Consider the following 17,546-nt stretch of genomic DNA (forward strand, 5'->3'; position numbering starts at 1 on the left):
GCAGAGAGAAAGAGAGAATCTTAAATAGGCTCCACACTGAGAGTGACTCGATCTCATGACCTGAGCTGAAATCAAGAGTTGGTCACTTAACCAGCTGAGCCACCCAAGTGCCCCTAATATACATAATCTATATTATGTTTTAAACATATGTATATAACTACTATACGTGCTTAAAATATTTCCTGATGATTAACAAGAAACTATGAGCAATGGTTTACTTTTGAGGAGTTAGACTGTTACTTTCCAGTTTGTATTATTCCAAACTATTTTATTTTAACACCATGTACATGTATTTTTAATTAAAAAAATGTTAGCTTCTATCTTTTTAAAAGAAGCTTTACAACTTTTTGCTTGTTTGTTTGTGTTCTGGTTTAGAACATCTCTCTGCACACTGTGGCCTTGTCTAATTGCAAGAAAATCTGGAAATTTATTGAAAATTTCAAGCAGGAAAATAAACTCAACCTTCTGGTAAGTTTCATAAACATAAGTAGAGGATAAATTTCATGTGTGTACATTTTTGGTCTCCGTGGATATGGACTGATGTGTATGTTTGTGGGCCTTTATGACGACGTCTTAGTGAGAATCGTTGATGGTGAGGCTTATTCATGCGATCGGTTGACTCACTGGCTTCAAGAGGAGTGGGAAGATGAGGATATTCATTTTTCATAAAATGATGATGCTTGTATCTGTATTCCTGAACTCTGTAGATTTCCGGGTGGGTGTACTAAAATTAGAGGTTCTGGGGAAAAAAAAATAAAAAGTTTAGTCCAAAAGAATGCCTGCTACAGGGGCTCCTGGGTGGCTCAGTCGGTTAAGCGTCCGACTTCGGCTCAGGTCATGATCTCATGGTTTCTGAGTTTGAGCCTCGCGTCCAGCTCTGTGCTGATGGCTCAGAGCCCCGAGCCTGCTTCACATTCTGTGTCTCCCTCTCTTTCTGCCCCTCCCCCACTTCCTCGCGTGTGCGCGCATGTTCTCTCTCTCTCTCTCTCTCAAAAGTAAATAAACAATAAAAAAACTTTTTAAAGAATGCTTGCTACCAACAAGCAAACCTTTTAGTAACACAGTGTGGGACTCCATGGAGAGCCGGGAGGACTCAGGTGGGATGGTACGTGTCTGTTCCTCCCACATGCTCTGCAGTGAGCTGATCTGCTTTTCTATCCAAAGAGTTTCTGATGTGCTCCAGAAAGCCCATTTGGGCCAAGATCTGGCCTTGTGCTGTCCAATATGACTATGGAGCTTTGGAAATGTAGGTAGTCCAAATTGAAATATGCTACAAGTGTAAAAATGAGCCAATTTCAGAGACTTGGTCTTTGAGAAAAAAAGCAAAGCATCTCATTAATATTTTTATATTGGTTACATGTTGAAATACTACTACTTTGGATATATTGAGTAAATAAAATGTATTATTAACATTTACCTGTTTCTTTTTACTTTTTTAATGTGGCTGCTTTTGAGAAAACTTCAATTGCACATTTCTGTTGGGCCGCTCTGGTCTAGATGCAATCCCAGAGCACCTCAGTGAGGATTCGGTTGCCCAGCCAACCCCCTTGTGATTGGAGATCGCTGCACAGTTCTGTGGCTGAGCTTCCACTAGTGGCATTTCCTGAAAGGGGTTCGACATGAAGGGGCAGTTGAGCAGGACACCTGTCATCACTTGGATGTGGGACTAGTGGTGGCTGTGGAGGTACGGAGTTTGGAAACGGGTCTTCCGGCCCTACTTGCCTTTATTTTGAGATGGGAATGTAATTTCTCGATCAATAGTGCAAATTTGCATGGTCAATAAGAGAGAGCTCACTGAGGATGGACTTGAAGAAACGCTTTGCTACTGTGCTCTGGGAGAGTCTGAGCCGTTGTCTTAGCAAAATAAACAGAGACCTAGATGATACCATAGTAGGATCAGAAAAACGTCAGTCAGCATTTTGGGTTCTTGGTCCTGAGCATAATTGTATTTGCATCTTTCACTGCATTGCATTTTCTTCATAAGACACTCTAAAAAAAACACAAAAAACACTGTTTTGTGTACTTTTTTATAATATGTGTTAGTGCCAGAACTACTCAGCATTGTTACAGCATTTTTTTCTTGGAAGCTCAAGGCTCATTATAGATGTTATTTTGGCAGGGCGTGCTGGTCCATCACAGGTGGGATGGGCAGATATGACACCAGCAGCCAAGGGAAGCTTCCGGCCAGGGTGGAGGAAGGTGTAACCATGAGGCGAGAGGATGGATGCGAACCACGTTTGCTCAGAATGCAGGACACCTGGATTCCGGTCCCTGTTCTGTAATAACAGGCTCACTCATTTTATACCAGCTCAGTGGTTCTCAAAGTAGGGTTCCTGGACCGGCAGCATCAGCATCACTGGGGAACTCGGTAGAAATGCATTTTCTCGGACCTCACCCCTAGATGTACTGAAACCAAAACGCAGGGATGGACCCAAGAGATCTGTGTTTTAACAGGCTCTCCAAGATGATCCTGATGTACATCAACATCTGAGGTGCCAGACTTTTAACCTCTTTGGATTTTCTCCTTCTTGAACTAAGGAGTCTGGAGTAAATTATCTTGGTGTCTTTCAGCTTGGAGATGCCATGAATATAAGCGTCTCTCCTGTATCCACTTCCTCACTGTAATTTAAGCTTTTAATGAGGCATTTAAAACAAAATTTTTAATGTTTATTTTTGAGAGAGGGAGAAAGAGAGAGTACACACATGAGTGGGGAAGAGGCAGAGAGAGAGGAAGTCACCAAATCGGAAACAGGCTTCAGGATCTGAGCTGTCAACACAGAGCCTGATGCAGGGTTCAAGCCCACGAACCACGAGATCATGACCTGAGCCGAAGTTGGTCACTTAACCGTCTGAGCCACCCAGGCGCCCCAGGCTTTTAATGAGGCATTTTACTTAAATCTTGTCCTAAGTCACAAAGATGGCTGACAGGGGTAGGTGTCTGGTTGTTGGGGTCATTGAGGGTATCTGTTAAATAGCACACCTCTTCCCACTCAAGAACTGAACAAATTGAGGAGTGAGACAGTGGAATAATAACTGAAAGCCGGCCTGTAGATAACTTGTTGCAGACGAGGCTAGCGGAAGGGCGTGGTATGGTGTGAGAGCCAAATGGATTTCCTACTGTCGCACCCAGGAGCCAGACAGACCCACTTCCCTCGTCACAGCTGGGTGGCCTAGAACACACTCCACCCCCTCTTCCCCAGGAAGAGGAGAACATGGGGAGCAGTGCTGAGCATGCCCAGTGTGTTGCTCCCAAGTGTACTAAGTTGATCACTGATCATGGCTCCGCCTATCCTGGACAGAGGGAAGAAGGAGCTGAGGGAGGGTGGAATCGGAATCATACTCACCACCCTCTCTCCATGGGGAAGGACCTTTTTTTTAAACAAATACCTAGAAGCTTGCTATGAAATGTACGGGTTTAGTACAAAATCTTCTCGTCTTTGATTTTGTTATAAATGTAGTTATCTTTGGCCCAAGTACCAAACCCAAATGTGGGGTCATGTGGGGTTTGCCTTATGACTTTATAGGATGGCAGAGGCGCCCGGAGAGCCACAGCTGGCCTCCGGGGGCTGCTCGGCAGGACCAGCTTCACGGTTTGTGGGGCCCAGTGCTGAGCAAAAATATGGCACCCCGTACTCAGAAATTAAGAATTGCAGTATACCGTCAACAGAGCATCCACCAAATGGGGAGGCCCTCCAAAGCGCAGGGGCCTGTGAGACCTCCCAGATGAGGCTGGGCCCACTGCTCACCATACCTCCATCCAACAGATTTCTGCTGGGCACTGGCTGCGTGCTGGGCATCGGGGAGTGTGGTCCATCCATATGTCATCTAACCCTGGTGACCATCCTGTGACGGAGGTATTCTTACCGCTACATCCCAGGTGAAGAAACTGGGGCCGAGAGAGGTTGAATCACTTGCCCAAGGTCAAGTGGAGGAGCCAGCATTTGAACCCAGGTCTGTCTGCCTTCGCAGCCCGTGAGCAGGATGCAGTTCCACCACCAGCAGCCTTTCCAACCCTCCCCCCCCCCCATATTATGGTGAGATAGGTGCTAAGGGAGAAGAGGGAGGGCAGAACAGCCCTCTTGGGGGTGAGGGGGAGGGAAGGGGAGGGGCAGGACTGGGGCACCACTTGGAGGGCAGCCGGGAATCTGCATTCACAGAGCGAGCTGTCGGTGTCACACTCTAAGGGGACTGCCTTTTTGATTGTACAGCTCGCTCTGTTGTACTTTTGCACGGATCCGGTCTGCTTCTGAGGACCTTGATATCGCTTCATTTTCATTTCCTCTTTGTGTTAGAAGCATCTTATTGATCTTCTCAACCTCTCTGAGATGCATAAGAATTCTGGTGCTTTGATATGTTTGCTTCCTCTCCAGAGCAGAAGACAGGTTACGGTATACAAAGCGGCATGTTAGGGACAGGGAGGCAGCTTAATGTGTCTGGGCTTCACCGATGAGGAGATACAGAGGCTAAAATGCTGTCATTCTAAACAGGTCCAGTGCCAAAGGAACAATCCAGACCTCTGTCTGAGTCCTAGGAAATTGCTGGTTGCCTTTCTAATAGGAAACAGGTTTTCCTGGCCCCATTATGTAACGTGGGATGGGTTGTTTTCTCTTCTCTGAGATTCTGTTGGGCGTCTAGAAACATTTCCAGTCCCCAGCCAAACACTGCTAGGCTCCTGACACTCTGAGGGCTGAACAGCACCAGTCTTTGCAGAGTTTATCACCACACCCTGAGGACCTGGAGGCTGGAGGGCTGTCAAAGCCGATGCCTGCAGGTGACAGTTTGTGGAGATGTCACAGTGTATGAATTTGATGACGTATGGAAAGAACTCTCCTTAACCTTCTGTGGGGGCAGGTGGGGCGTGGGGAGAGCTTCATAGTTTACCCTTCGGTGGGCCAAAGTGAGCCACTCTGGGTAGATCTGTGGGCGGGTGAACTGGGGAGGCAAAGTGGTCTCGTGAGCTAGGTCCTGTTTGGATGCTCTTCTCACCCCTGTGCTTTGGGTGATCTCAAACCCTGTGCACTTGGCCTGTTTGCATGCAGCCGCATTGGCGTCCGCTGGAGGGAAGACAGATGGGGGGGGAGGGGGGTGCTAAGTGCCCTGCTGGCAGCTGGCCACAGCCGAGCGTTAGCGCATTAAACCCACCACATCTTCGCCTTGCTCGCACCACAGGACACGAGACAAGGACACTGACTCTACCTCCCCCAGGACAGCTGCGTCATCAACTAATTGACTGTAATAAACAGGCAGTGGTGCCTTAGCTCTTTAGCAGAAGGCGGGGGAGTTCAGCGTAGGTCATTCTGGAAGGACATACGTTGCTGTACAGTAGGCTCTGTGATTTTTAACATCCAGACCCTTCAGCCTGGAATTGGAGTCCTTTATTGTCATACCCCACCTACACGCCCAAAAGTAGTCCCTATTTCTTCCCCACGTGGATCCTTTACCCATCAGCCCATTATTTTTGGAAAATGCCACTAATAGTTTTATGTCTCCAAGATTTCGTCCCTGCTGTCCCCCTGCCTGGGATGTCCCTCTCCCGGGTAACTCTCGCTTCTCCGTGACTCACCTGAGTGCAACCCCAGCACAGGGTTTGGTCAGAGCCAGAGAGTCCACCCCCTGGCTCCGGGAGTGCCTTCTGTGAACCTGTTGCAGCACGATAGGAAACGGAAACGCCAGTTGACAGGTTGGTTGTTGCTCGGAGCAGAAGTCATGGAGGGCAGACGCCGCCTGGCCATTAGGAGGCGCTCCGTCTGTGTCAGCGGAACAGGGGTCCAGGTCCTCCAGCACTTGGACTATGCACAATGCACAAACCTCTCCACGCCTCGTGTTCCCATTCTGTAAAATGCGGATAGTGATGCTTTTGTAGGCTAGAGGGGAGGATTAAGGAAAGAATTGTAAGTGACTTGCTCAAGAGAAATTACTCATGTTCACACAAAAACAGACACATGAGTGTTTAAGCAGCTTTGTTTTTATTCATAATCACCCCAACCTGGAAACAACCCAGATGTCCGTCAGCTGGTGCATAGGTAACGGGAGGGTACCAGAATGCAACGGAATGCTATCCAACAATAAGAAGGAACACAGTACTGATGTGTGCAACAATGTGGATGAATCTTGAATGAACTGGCAAAAGTCAAGCCAGACTCAAAAGGATACATGCTTGTATGATTTACGTGACATTCTGGACAAGGCAAGCTGTAGGGACGGGGAACACATCCGTGGCTGCAGGGTGGTTGGGTGGGTGGGGTGGCTGGGGGATGGCTATGAGGGAATATTTGGCTGAAGGAACTGTGTTGAATCATGCCACAATCTAATGCAGTTACCCAACCCTACGCATTTACAAAAACTCAGAACCTTACCCATGTGCGCGCATACACATGCAAACGCAGAGTTTTGCTGTAAGTAAAAAAAAATTAAACATACAGTTGACCCTTGAACAACACAGGTTCAAACTGCGCTGGTCTACTTAGGTGTGGATGGTTTTCAGTAACTTCAGTACAGGACTGTAAACATACTTATTCTTCCTTATGATTTTCTTAATAGTATTTTCTTCTTTTTAGCTTAATTTATTATAAGAATACAGTATACAATACATATACAAAATAGGTGTTAATTGACTTGTTCCAAATTATCATTAAGGCTTCTGGTCAACAGCAGGCTATTAGTAGTTAAGTTTTGGGGGAGTCAAATTATACCTGGATTTTTGACTATATGGTGGGAGTCAGTGCCCCTGATACTGCATTGTTCAAGGATCAACTGTGTGTGTGTGTATGTGTGTGTGTGTGTGTGTGTATTTGTATATATGAAAGAAAAAGGAAAGAAAAGCATTGTAACTCTCAGCACATATCTGGCAGGTAGTGAGTCCATTTCTTAGAAGCAGATGATTGATTACAGTTGTTTCTTGGTGCCCTTTCCTAGTAATCAATGAGTTCCTAGAAGGGGGGACTGTATTTTCTTCAGCTTTGAGCCCAGGTCACCCAGCACACGCCTGATAGTAGCAGGTGTTCAGAAGTACCAGTTGGTGAGGAGTAAATGCAGAGACACCTTCCTTGCTGTGCTGTGCAGAGGCTGGGGAGGTCCCTTCCTGGTCTGCCTGCTCCAGGGACGGTGGGGTGTAGAGCAGCTGGCGAAGGAGAAAATGACAACCTTTCAGTCCAGGAGAACCCCTTGACCCGATTTTGTGTTTCTGAGAGCCCGTGTGGTTCCGGGCAGAAGATGACCCGCCAGGCCCAGTGCCCTCTTGGGGTTCTCATTGTTCCTCCAACCTCGTTGCTGGTCTAGAATTGTCTCTGCACCGCCTTTCCCCTAAGAAGCCACTGAAAGGGAAGGGGACAGGAGGATGGAGAAGGAGAGGGCCACCATCCAGCTACAACAGGGTCTGGACCCCAAAGCGCCCAGACTCTTCTGATCTCCTTAAAAAAAAATCAAATTAATAGATGCGAGAGTAACATCCAGGCCCAGCAAGGCCAGTATGGGCCTCAGCGTCATTCCACATTCTGGACCATCCCTGCCTAGTTCCCTCCTTTATTCTTCCCCCCTCCCCTCCCTCTAAACACCTGTCTTCTTTCTTTTATTCCTTTAGGCCCTGCTTCTTCAGGGCCCAGCTCAGAGCTGAGCAAACCAAGGGGTCTGTCCTCATCTTTGTAGGCCTGTCTTAAGACTTTGTGTCTAGGGGGGCAGGGAGGGGAGGGGGGCATTTATTCAACATCACCTTTTTTTTTTTCTAGTCATAAAACAGATGAGTATTCATTTAGAAAATAGGGAAATAAAGGGGCGCCTGGGTGGCTCAGTCGGTGAAGCGTCCGACTTCGGCTCAGGTCATGATCTCACAGTTCCTGGGTTTGAGCCCTGCATCGGGCTCTGTGCTGACGGCTAGCTCAGAGCCTGGAGCCTGTTTCAGATTCTGTGTCTCCCTTTCTCTCTGACCCTCCCCTGCTCATGCTGTCTCTCTCTCTCTCCTCTCTCTCTCTTTCTCTCTCAGAAATAAATAAAAAAACATTAAATAAAATTTTAAAAAAGACTGATTTATTCACTTTTATGATTAAAAAATCCCTTGTTATTCTAAATAACTACATGATTCCCACTCCCCATTCTTCTATAACAGTTTCTTAGCTTTTTAATGCACCTGGAAGTCATTTTGGAATAGGGTGGGTAAGGGGCCTTTTAAAAAATTTCTCTCTTTCATGCTCTCTCCTTTATATTCTTAAAATTGTTTTTAATGTTCATTTATTTTTGATAGAGAGAGAGGCAGACTGCAAGCAGGGGGAGGGGCAGAGAGAGAGGAAGACACAGAATTGGAAGCAGGCTCCAGGCTCTGAGCTGTCAGTATAGATCTCTTTGTGGGGCTCGAACTCACAAACTGTGAGATCATGACCTGAGTTGAAGTCAGTTGGTTAACCGACTAAGCCACCCAGGCAACCCCACTCCCCCATATATTCTTAATAAACAATGTCACACAACACTGCTTATTTACTGCATGCGCTTTCCTTTTGACTTGTGATGCCATCTTTACCATATACCAAATTCTCATTAAGTTGCTTATGTCTGTTCCACGGATCTGACTGGTAATTACTATGTCAGGACAACACTATTCTAATTATTCACGATATATTTTCCTGTCTTCTAGGGCAAGTCCCAGCTCGTTACTCATTTTATTTCTAAGATGTTTTAACCCACAAGATTGGGCAGTTGGGGTTGAGGAGCCCCCTCCACTGCCCATACCCAGAAGGGTTCCGGAGCCCTGGCTGAGGCTCTCGGTCTTTGCCCGCCCTGGGGAGTCTCAGGAAAGATAGTGAATGAACCCAAAAGTCAGAGATCATTTGCCCATTGGCTTTTGGTTTTCTGCCGGGTATCGAAGCTGCTTTGGATGAGGCACAAAATCCACATGGTGCTTGGATTGCCCCACCTGCCCTGGGGTGGGGTGAGGTCTGGGCTGCTGTGGTGCTCAGGGAGGGACCAATCTCTCTCTGGACTCTGCAGGGACCACTCCCCTGGTCTCCCTGTCCCAGTCTGGGAAGTCAGTGTGGTGTCTGGAACTCCTCCTGGCCAGTTGGCCGGGGGCCTCATCCCATTACCTAACAGGGATTCAGCCATTTTTTTTTTTAATGTTTTATTTATTTCTGAGAGAGAGAGAGAGATACAGTGTGAGCGGGGGGGGGGGGGGGGGGACGGGGTGGGGGGGGGTGGGGGGGGGACGGGGTGTGTGTGTCAGAGAGAGAGGGAGATACAGAATCTGAAACAGCCTCCAGGCTCTGAGCTGGCTGTCAGCCAGAGCCCGATGGGGGGGCTTGAACCCACGAACTGTGAGATCATGACCTGAGCCCAAGTCGGATGCCTACCTGACCGAGCCACCCCGGCGCCCCTCAGCAGTTGTTTTTAAAGGAGTTCTACCTGGCCCCCATTTAGGGGAATTTTAAAAACAAAATCCCAATGAAGCACCCTCGTATTTCATGAGCAGAGGGCCCAGGGCCCACAGCCAGGTTCTCCCCACTGTAATGCAGGTGCTCCCATTGTGTCCCCAGGGCGGTAGGCAAGAGCCTCTCTCCATGTGACTGCAGGGAGCAAACTCAGTCACCTGGCACAGAAACACGGGTTTTGCAGGTGCACTTGGAGCTTGGACCTTAGATGGCCTGGGGAGCACGAGGAAGTGACAGCATTTTCACTTCTGGGTGAGCGACGTGGAATCGTAGGGCAGGTGGCCAAGGCTCATCCCTCAGGTGGATCCTTCCCATTAGCGTTCATAGACGTCCATGTCCGTGTCTAAAAATGACAAGAACAATAACTTTGCTAGACTCCACCTTACGGGGACTAGCTGTCCAGGTGTCCTCAGGACTAAGCGGGTTCCCGGCGTGGAGGACTTTTAGTGCCCCAAGTGGGGGAGTGCCGGGCAAGCTGGGGTGTGGCCCTGCTTCACAGCCTGCTCTGTCTTGCTCCTCTCCTTCCCTGCCGGCCTCTCTCTTCCCTTCCTCCCTTCCTGTCCACCCTGCAAACCACTCCATCCTGGCTTTCTTCCCAACCACTGGTGACCCCAGCTAAGGTCACCTGTACCGGGGAGCCACCCTCAGTGGGTGGCCATGACTGCCCACCCCCGTGCTCATCCGTGACACCTCCCCTTCTCCACCTCCTGTATGTAGTTGATTTGAACGAGCCTCCATCACATGCCTCCGCTTTGTCTGCCTCTCTTCATCTCCACACCAGCACTGCCCAGGCGCCCAGGTCACTGTGATGCACGGGTACTAATACCAGGGCTCTCGGTGCCCTCTCATCCCTCCCCATCCCTTGGTGGCTTCCTCCATAAAGCTGTCCTAACGATCCTTAAAAATGCAAGTATGTTTCACTCTGCTTCACATCGGCCCTTGGTGTCATTAAAGCTCGGTGTCGTTGGCATTGGCCTTCGAGGCTCCAGCCTCACCAGGCTTCACTTCACCTTGCTCACATGGCTCCTTGGTGGAGCCCTCCAACCTCAGGGCCTCTCTGGCCAGGCTGTGCGCCGCACCTGGGCCACCATGCTCCCCGCCCTCACCCCTCCCCGTACCCTTACAGCTTATTGCCACCATCCTCTAAATCTTAGATGCCACCTCATTGCTAACATGGCCCCCACACCACTCCCACACGACCCTCATGTGCTCGTGACGGTCTGCACACCCTTCCATCACCACACTTACCCGAACAGTGAGTGTGGGTTAACTACGTAACAACGGGCTTAATGCCTGTGGATGCTTGGTGCACACGTGAAGGCAGGGGGCCCTCACAGTACCCCTCGTGCTTAGTGCTGGGGCTGCCATTGAGCAGGCCCTTGATACACCCTTGCTGAATGAATGGAACTGGTTGGGGAGGATGAGCTGAGGTTGGGGCAAAGGGAAAAGTCTGACTCCCCCCTCACTGTGGTCTGACCCCAAGCCAAGAATATCCCATAAGAGGCTGACAACACAAATGCTTCCTGATGCCTCCTTCTCTGCAGGAACCCGTGCGGCTGGCTTCCCCGGGGGATATGACCTTTGCAACAGTCTTTATACGATGTGTGAGGTCACTATGAGAGCCTCCCAGGATCAGGACAGGACATTTTGTTACTGCACAAGTGAAGAAGTACCAAGGGGGACCCATCAGTGCAGGGGCTGCTCCTTTAAAATCTACACCAGTAACTTCCCAGAGCCAGAGCCAGGTTCTTTGTCCAGTATATAGGACAGCTGGTGGGAGCATATACCCCCTGGCCCGTAACCAGCACGGGTCTCTATTCAAGCTGCCTTCGAAGGTTTCTGAATAGAAACACCTGTCAGTTTTCCTATGCTAAAATGTAAACTTACATTTTGTCATCAAGCAATAACTAACTTTAATACTATTCGAACATATCAAACTCAAGATATTTTATTAGTTTAGGAGGAGCACGATTTTTTTGAGTTGTAATTGACATTTAACATTATATTAGTTTCAAGTGTAATGAATTTAACATTTGGATGGGAATGTGGTTTTCGTAAGGCTTTGAGAGAACAGCACATCTCTCCTTCAGCATCACCCAGACGTGACACAGTTTTACATCCCTTCCTAATTAGCTCATAGAGGGAGCTTTGCTTCCAGTCATGTACCCACGTAATGAAGGTCCTTGTTGCCATATTTAGAAGACTATGTCCAACATAAATTCCACTCCCAAATCTCTTTCTTATAATGAACCTCCATCAACATAATGAGTTCCTTGGAAGGAAGGCATTGTGTAAATTAAAAATACTAATGAGTCATAATGATAATGAATTATATTCCCTCTTACTGGGAGCAAGACTAACCTTGGGCACATTTTCCAGTGTCTGAAGGTGCCTTCCCTACACCCAGGATCGCCTCCCCTGAAATACCTCCTCCCTCCCTCCCTCCCTTCCTCCCTTCTTCCCTTCCTTCCTTCCTTCCTTCCTTCCTTCTCTCTTTCCTTCCTTCCTCTCTTTCTTTCTCTCTCTCTAGCCCTTCCTCCCCTCCCCTCCCCTCCCCACCCCTCCCCTCCCCTTCCCTTCCCTTCGATGTTTTGCATCAAAACTCTGAATCCCCCAAATCTCCCTGATTCTGTCTGGTCAGTGTTGGATCTGACCAGAGGAAGAGAAGGTACCAAACCGGTGCACACTCATATGAGTGACCAAAAGCACCCGTTAGCCATTTCTAGAAGTGTCCTGGCAGCACCTGGACGCTGTTACTGTGAAAGGCAGCTAATTAGCACGAAGAACCGGCAGACTTTCTAGCTGAGATAAGCTGAGTGTCTTAAGGATTGTCAGGTTACAAGTAACAGGAACCCACTCAAGCTGAATGAACAAAAAGAATTTGTTGGTGGCCTTCAAGGGCAATCCTCACAGAACTCCGTGGCCGAGGCATAGCTGGGCTTTAGGGGGTCAGGGACAGGACAGCACTGCTGTGAAGAACTAGGGTAAACTTCTCTGGGACTATTGTGCACAGACTCATCACAACTGCTTCACTCTTTCCCTCTCTGCAGACAGACTCGCTCTGCTCTTCCATGCACACTGGCCAAATAAGGCTCCACTGAGTCAACCTGCTCTCGGTTCCAGGGTTCTGTTTCCACATTCTTGGGCGGGAAGTGGGGGGTGGGGGGGGAAAGGGCTGGAGGCCAGATGGGTCAAATGCAGTGCCTGGCCTGGGGTAAAAACTCCATTAGGTGTTTGTTGATTTAGACAGGATGTGGTCTGCCCCTCAAGGAGGGGGATGGGGTACCTCTCCAAAAAAAAAAATCTACTACATCAGGCCAAGGAGCTTCCTTTTTTTTTTTTTTTCTTTCTTCAGTTGGGAGCCCAGGATGTTGAAGAGCTTTGGGGGAGGAGAATGACATTGGCTCACGTTGGGGGTGGGGGTTAGCAACAGGCCTGGGATGGGATCTGTACATCACAGACGGGGTGAAGAGCTCCCGGCGCCAAGTTCACCCTCAGGGAATAATGACTTGCAGACAACGGGATACGTTCCCACTCTCTTGGCACGTGTGTTGCGTGGACTCAGCCGTGGTTTAATGAGTCAAGAAAAGGGAGATTTGCCACTTGTTTTCCACTTTGCTTGCACTTGCTGGGAACTTGGATAGGTCACCAGACCTCTTTGGGAGTCTCTTGATTCCAACTCTTTTAATAAAATATTATACACACACACACATAGAAACACATATACATACGTACGTTACTTACATCTTTTTATGTTATTCTTTTAGCAGATTATTATTGTGTTTCTGTTTGCTGGCCTGAAGTTACACGGGAAGGGCCTCCGAAACCGGGCTGGGAGACTCAAGGATTATTACTCGCTTGTGGCCAGAAAGAGATGGTTCACCTCCTTCTCTGGGAGGAGAAATGTGTGCTGTGTGTGAAGAGCTACATAGGTTCTTTGTAGTGTTGATGCTGGGGACCTAAGAGGCAGAACGTGCACAGAAGCAAATGATGTATCAGATCTGCTCCTTTGGGAGCAGGTGGGCGTGGGGGAAGGGCAGCGAAAGGCCTGTTTTGTGGATTTGGGATGAGACAGATCTTCAAAAGATAGAAAAGCCCTCGGAGGGCCTGTTGTTAAAAACCGCTGTTTCTCCAGGAGTTTTACTTTTTTAAAAACTTTTTTAAGTTTATTCATTTATTTTGAGAGAGAAAGAGAGTGTGAGCTGGGGAGGGACAGAGATAGACTCCCAAGCAGGCTCCATGTTCTCAGCACAGAGCCTGATGTGGATTTGACCTCATGAACCATGGGATCATGACCTGAGCTGAAATCAAGAGTTGGACGTTCATGAAATAAGCCAGTCAGAAAAAGACAGAACTCATGTTTTCACTCATAGGTGGAATTTGAGTAACTTAACAGAAGACCATAGGGGAACGGAAGGAAAAGTAAGTTACAAACAGAGAGGGAGGCAAACCATAAGAGACTCTTAAATACAGAGAAGAAACTGAGGGTTGATGGCGGTGGGGGGTTGGGGGTGTGGGGAAAATGGGTGATGGACATCGAGGAGGGCACTTGTTGGGGTGAGCACTGGGTGTTGTTTGTAAGCGATGAATCATAGGAATCTACTCCTGAAGCCAAGACTATACTGTATACACTGTATGTTAGCCAATGTGGCAATAAATTATTTAAAAAAAAAAAGAAGAGTTGGACGCTTAAACCAACTGAGTTACCCAGGCGTCCCTATCCAGAAGATTTTAAAAAACACCTACCCCTTGGCTGTGCCCTAGAGGAGAGTATTTGGCAGTATGAATGGCCCAGCCGGTCCTCCTGCAAGGGACTCTTAACATTTAAATTGGCAGCTCTCTCTGCCCACTGGACATGTCCTCCCCATGCTTTACTAAAACTACCATTTTGCACCAAAAAGACAAAAACAAAAACAAGACAAAAACAAAAAACTCCACAAGGTACAGGTGTATTCTCGTAGGGGACAAAACAGGAAACAAAACACACAACCATCTCCCAGGTAGGGAGGGGAGGTGCAGAGAGGCTCACCCTGGCTCTCATCCGTGTAAGTCCAAGGCGAGGAGAGAGGGGGTGTGCCGGGTCAGGCGGGGTGAGCAGGCCCAGCCCTCAGCCTCGCTGGGCGCAGGCAGCTGTGCACTCAGAGGAGGGGGCTGCAGGCTTGCTGTGTGGAACCTCTTTCTCACATTCATTTCCTTTACTCAGGAGTCATTTATGACAGTCTGTCCGTGGCAGGCCGCTGGGGCAGTTAGCTTCTGTCAGAAGTCCTTTCTACTTCTTGCAAATTAAGTCACCCGGAGGGCCACTGGCGGCGAATACAAAGCAAGTGTTCAAGGCCGCTGGATGGAGGGGAAGAGCTGTTGAGCCCAAGTTTTCAGGAGACCTCCGAATCCACACGGACTCACAAGGCAGGACCCTCCAAAAATAAAACTGGGACACAGACAATTAGAATGCTGTCCGGGATGAAAGTCAAAACCCAGACTTACAAATAGTAGTACAGAAACGAAGGAACAACCAAACATGCACGGGTGCTTTCCGGTCCACACATGCCTTTTTATTTCTCCACGGAACCCTCTGAGCCTAGGAGGTGGGCTGGCCAGAGATCATCTCCCTTTTACAATAAACCAAGGCTGAAATGGCTGTGGTGGCTTGCCCATTGTCCCATTGGCGGTAGGTGCCCAAATCCAGGCTCCCAATGCTCCCCCCCCCCCCGTGCCCCATCCGTGGTGCCAGGCTGCTCCTGCGGGCTTGGGTGCTGAGCCGGACACTGTCTGGCTGGTGTGTCTGGCACTGGGCGGAGCTGGTCAAGCAGAAACTCCCACGAGTGGCCCAGACAAGAGCCCAGGGCCTGGCGCTAGGAACCCTTACTTGTTTCTCACCTCACGTTTAAAAACAATACAGATAGGCACGAAGACATGCAAATAATTCCACCATTCAAAGATAAGCATTTGAAACATTTTAGTGCACCAAAGCGTCATCCTTGTAGATATTTCCTGTTTTGACACCTTTCCTCACAAAAATGGGATTCTATTCTTCCTGCCGTAGTTTAACTTCTATTCTGCGTGTTGTGAATATCATTCTGCGTCCAGTTCATGTTGATTTTGGCACTTTTCTCATTTTGTTACAAATGTTATGTGTATATATGTATGTTTTATGATTACAGAAATAATCATAGAACTGTATGCTTATTGTAAAATATTCTAATTCAAATAATGCAGAAATGGATAGCAAAGCCAACGTTTACTGAATGCCACTCTTGGGACATATGCAGTATCGTTCAATTTCTTATTTTCTATTTGCACTTTGCGATGCACAGACCAGACATGACAAACTTATATGCACATAAAAACTCTTTCTGCACACAGTGGGCTTGTAGGCCGTTCTGCACTTTGCACCTCTCCTTCCTGTAACGTGGACACCTCTTCCCCTCCGTACGCGGGGCTCTCAGGCATCTTTGCTCCAGTCTCAGAGGGAGAGGAAGGTCTCATGGGACCCGAGAAGGAAGCCAGAGCAGCACGGAGCCAGGCACAACATTTAGGTTGAAAAGTCTCCAAGGGGAGGGAGACTACAGCCCAGGCGGCCACTTGCCATTCATGGGGGCACCTGCCCGCCCCTCCTCATGGCCGCTGACAGGAGGGGCCCCATGGCACCAGTTAGCTCCCACCACCGGGTGCTGTGTGCCTCCTCAGGTGTGTGTATTCTCACGACTGCCCCGATCCCTGCCTTGGATGGAAGAACACCACCCCCAGAGCGGTGAGTTGATCTCTTGGGATGTTTTGTAGGTTTGGCATTGCTTCTGATGGGAAGTCGGTGGTCCGACATTTTGTCCACATCTACAGGGAAAGCCAAACTGTGTCTGGTGGGCCCATCGACCTTCTCTTTGGTCACCTGAAATCAAGCAGTGGTGTCAGCCTGGATGGCGTCCAGGTGTGTCTAGAGAGGAGCTGATGAAGGCTGGGAGGGACTCAGGTCAAGTTTATAAGGGTCAGCCTGGCGCTTCTTCCCGGGACGCACGTGCTTGAGGGGCTCCTGGCTGTGGACTCGGATTCCTGAACGCTCATCCGGGCAGTAGAGACTTCCTGGGAGCCCCTGCTGTAAATATCACCTTGGCGTCCCCTACTCCTGCGTCCTGTCACAGCTGGGTGGCTGTGCCCACACACAGCCTATGAATTCCCCGTGAAAAGGGAGGCGGAACTATGCAACTAGAAATGTCAGGGACCCCAGCCCTCCCCGGAGGCTTTTCCCAGCTGTCATCTGGGGGTGGGCAGAGCGTCGGGAAAGGAAGTCCTCTGAAGAGCAGGGCAGCTGTGGGAGGCATTCAGGGCAAGCGTGAGGGGGGTGCATTTCCTGGAAGGAAGGCTGCCCCAACGAGAGAGGACAGGTCAGTGGGGCCGGTTGCCTCCTACGGTTAGACTGACCCGCTCAGAGAAATCAGGAAGAGGGCGGTTTACGCAGGCTGCCTTCTCTCTGCGGGAGTCGGCAGGATACTGACACTTCCCACCCCGGGGTCCATGTCCTCATTGCCGGGACCTGCGACTGTGTCACCTTTACATGGTGGAAGGGGACCCTGCAGAGGTGACTCAGTGAAGGAGCCTGGGATGGGGGGAGTACCCTGGATTATCCCGGTGGGCCCAGTATGGTCGCGAGGGGCAACAGAGGGAAGGAAGGCAGAAGAGCGCGAGCGGGAGGAGGAGATGTGCGGGGAGGAGAGGTCATCGGAGCCTGAGGCCATGAGCAAGGCATGCGAGGTGGCCCGCAGCCGGCTCCCTTGCCTCACACCCGAGGGTGCCTTCTCTCTCCAGTCCCTCTTGTCCAGAGGCAGCAGAGGCGGGTTCTAACTGAGCGGTGGGCCCGAGGGCTCATCAGGCCAGGGAGGTCGCAGCCTTTAATTTCCATGCAGTTTACGGTTCATCTAAAAATACTGGAGCAGCCGCAGGATTGAATCTCTCCAGGAATGACCTAAAACCAGAGTCATGAGGACTGGGGGGCTGCTTCATTTCCATGTAAGAGGGGCACATTGGGACTAGAAAGGAGGAAGCCTTGTCCTCAGAGGCAGTGCTTCGGGCTCCAGTTTGGCTTGGGCACAGCTGAGGGGGGCGGTGCTGGGGTGGGGAGGGCCACTGGGGGCGGGCCTG

The sequence above is a fragment of the Crocuta crocuta genome, unplaced genomic scaffold (genome assembly GCF_008692635.1).
Source record: "Crocuta crocuta isolate KB4526 unplaced genomic scaffold, BGI_CrCroc_1.0 scaffold190, whole genome shotgun sequence".
In the NCBI taxonomy this organism is placed as follows: domain Eukaryota; kingdom Metazoa; phylum Chordata; class Mammalia; order Carnivora; family Hyaenidae; genus Crocuta; species Crocuta crocuta.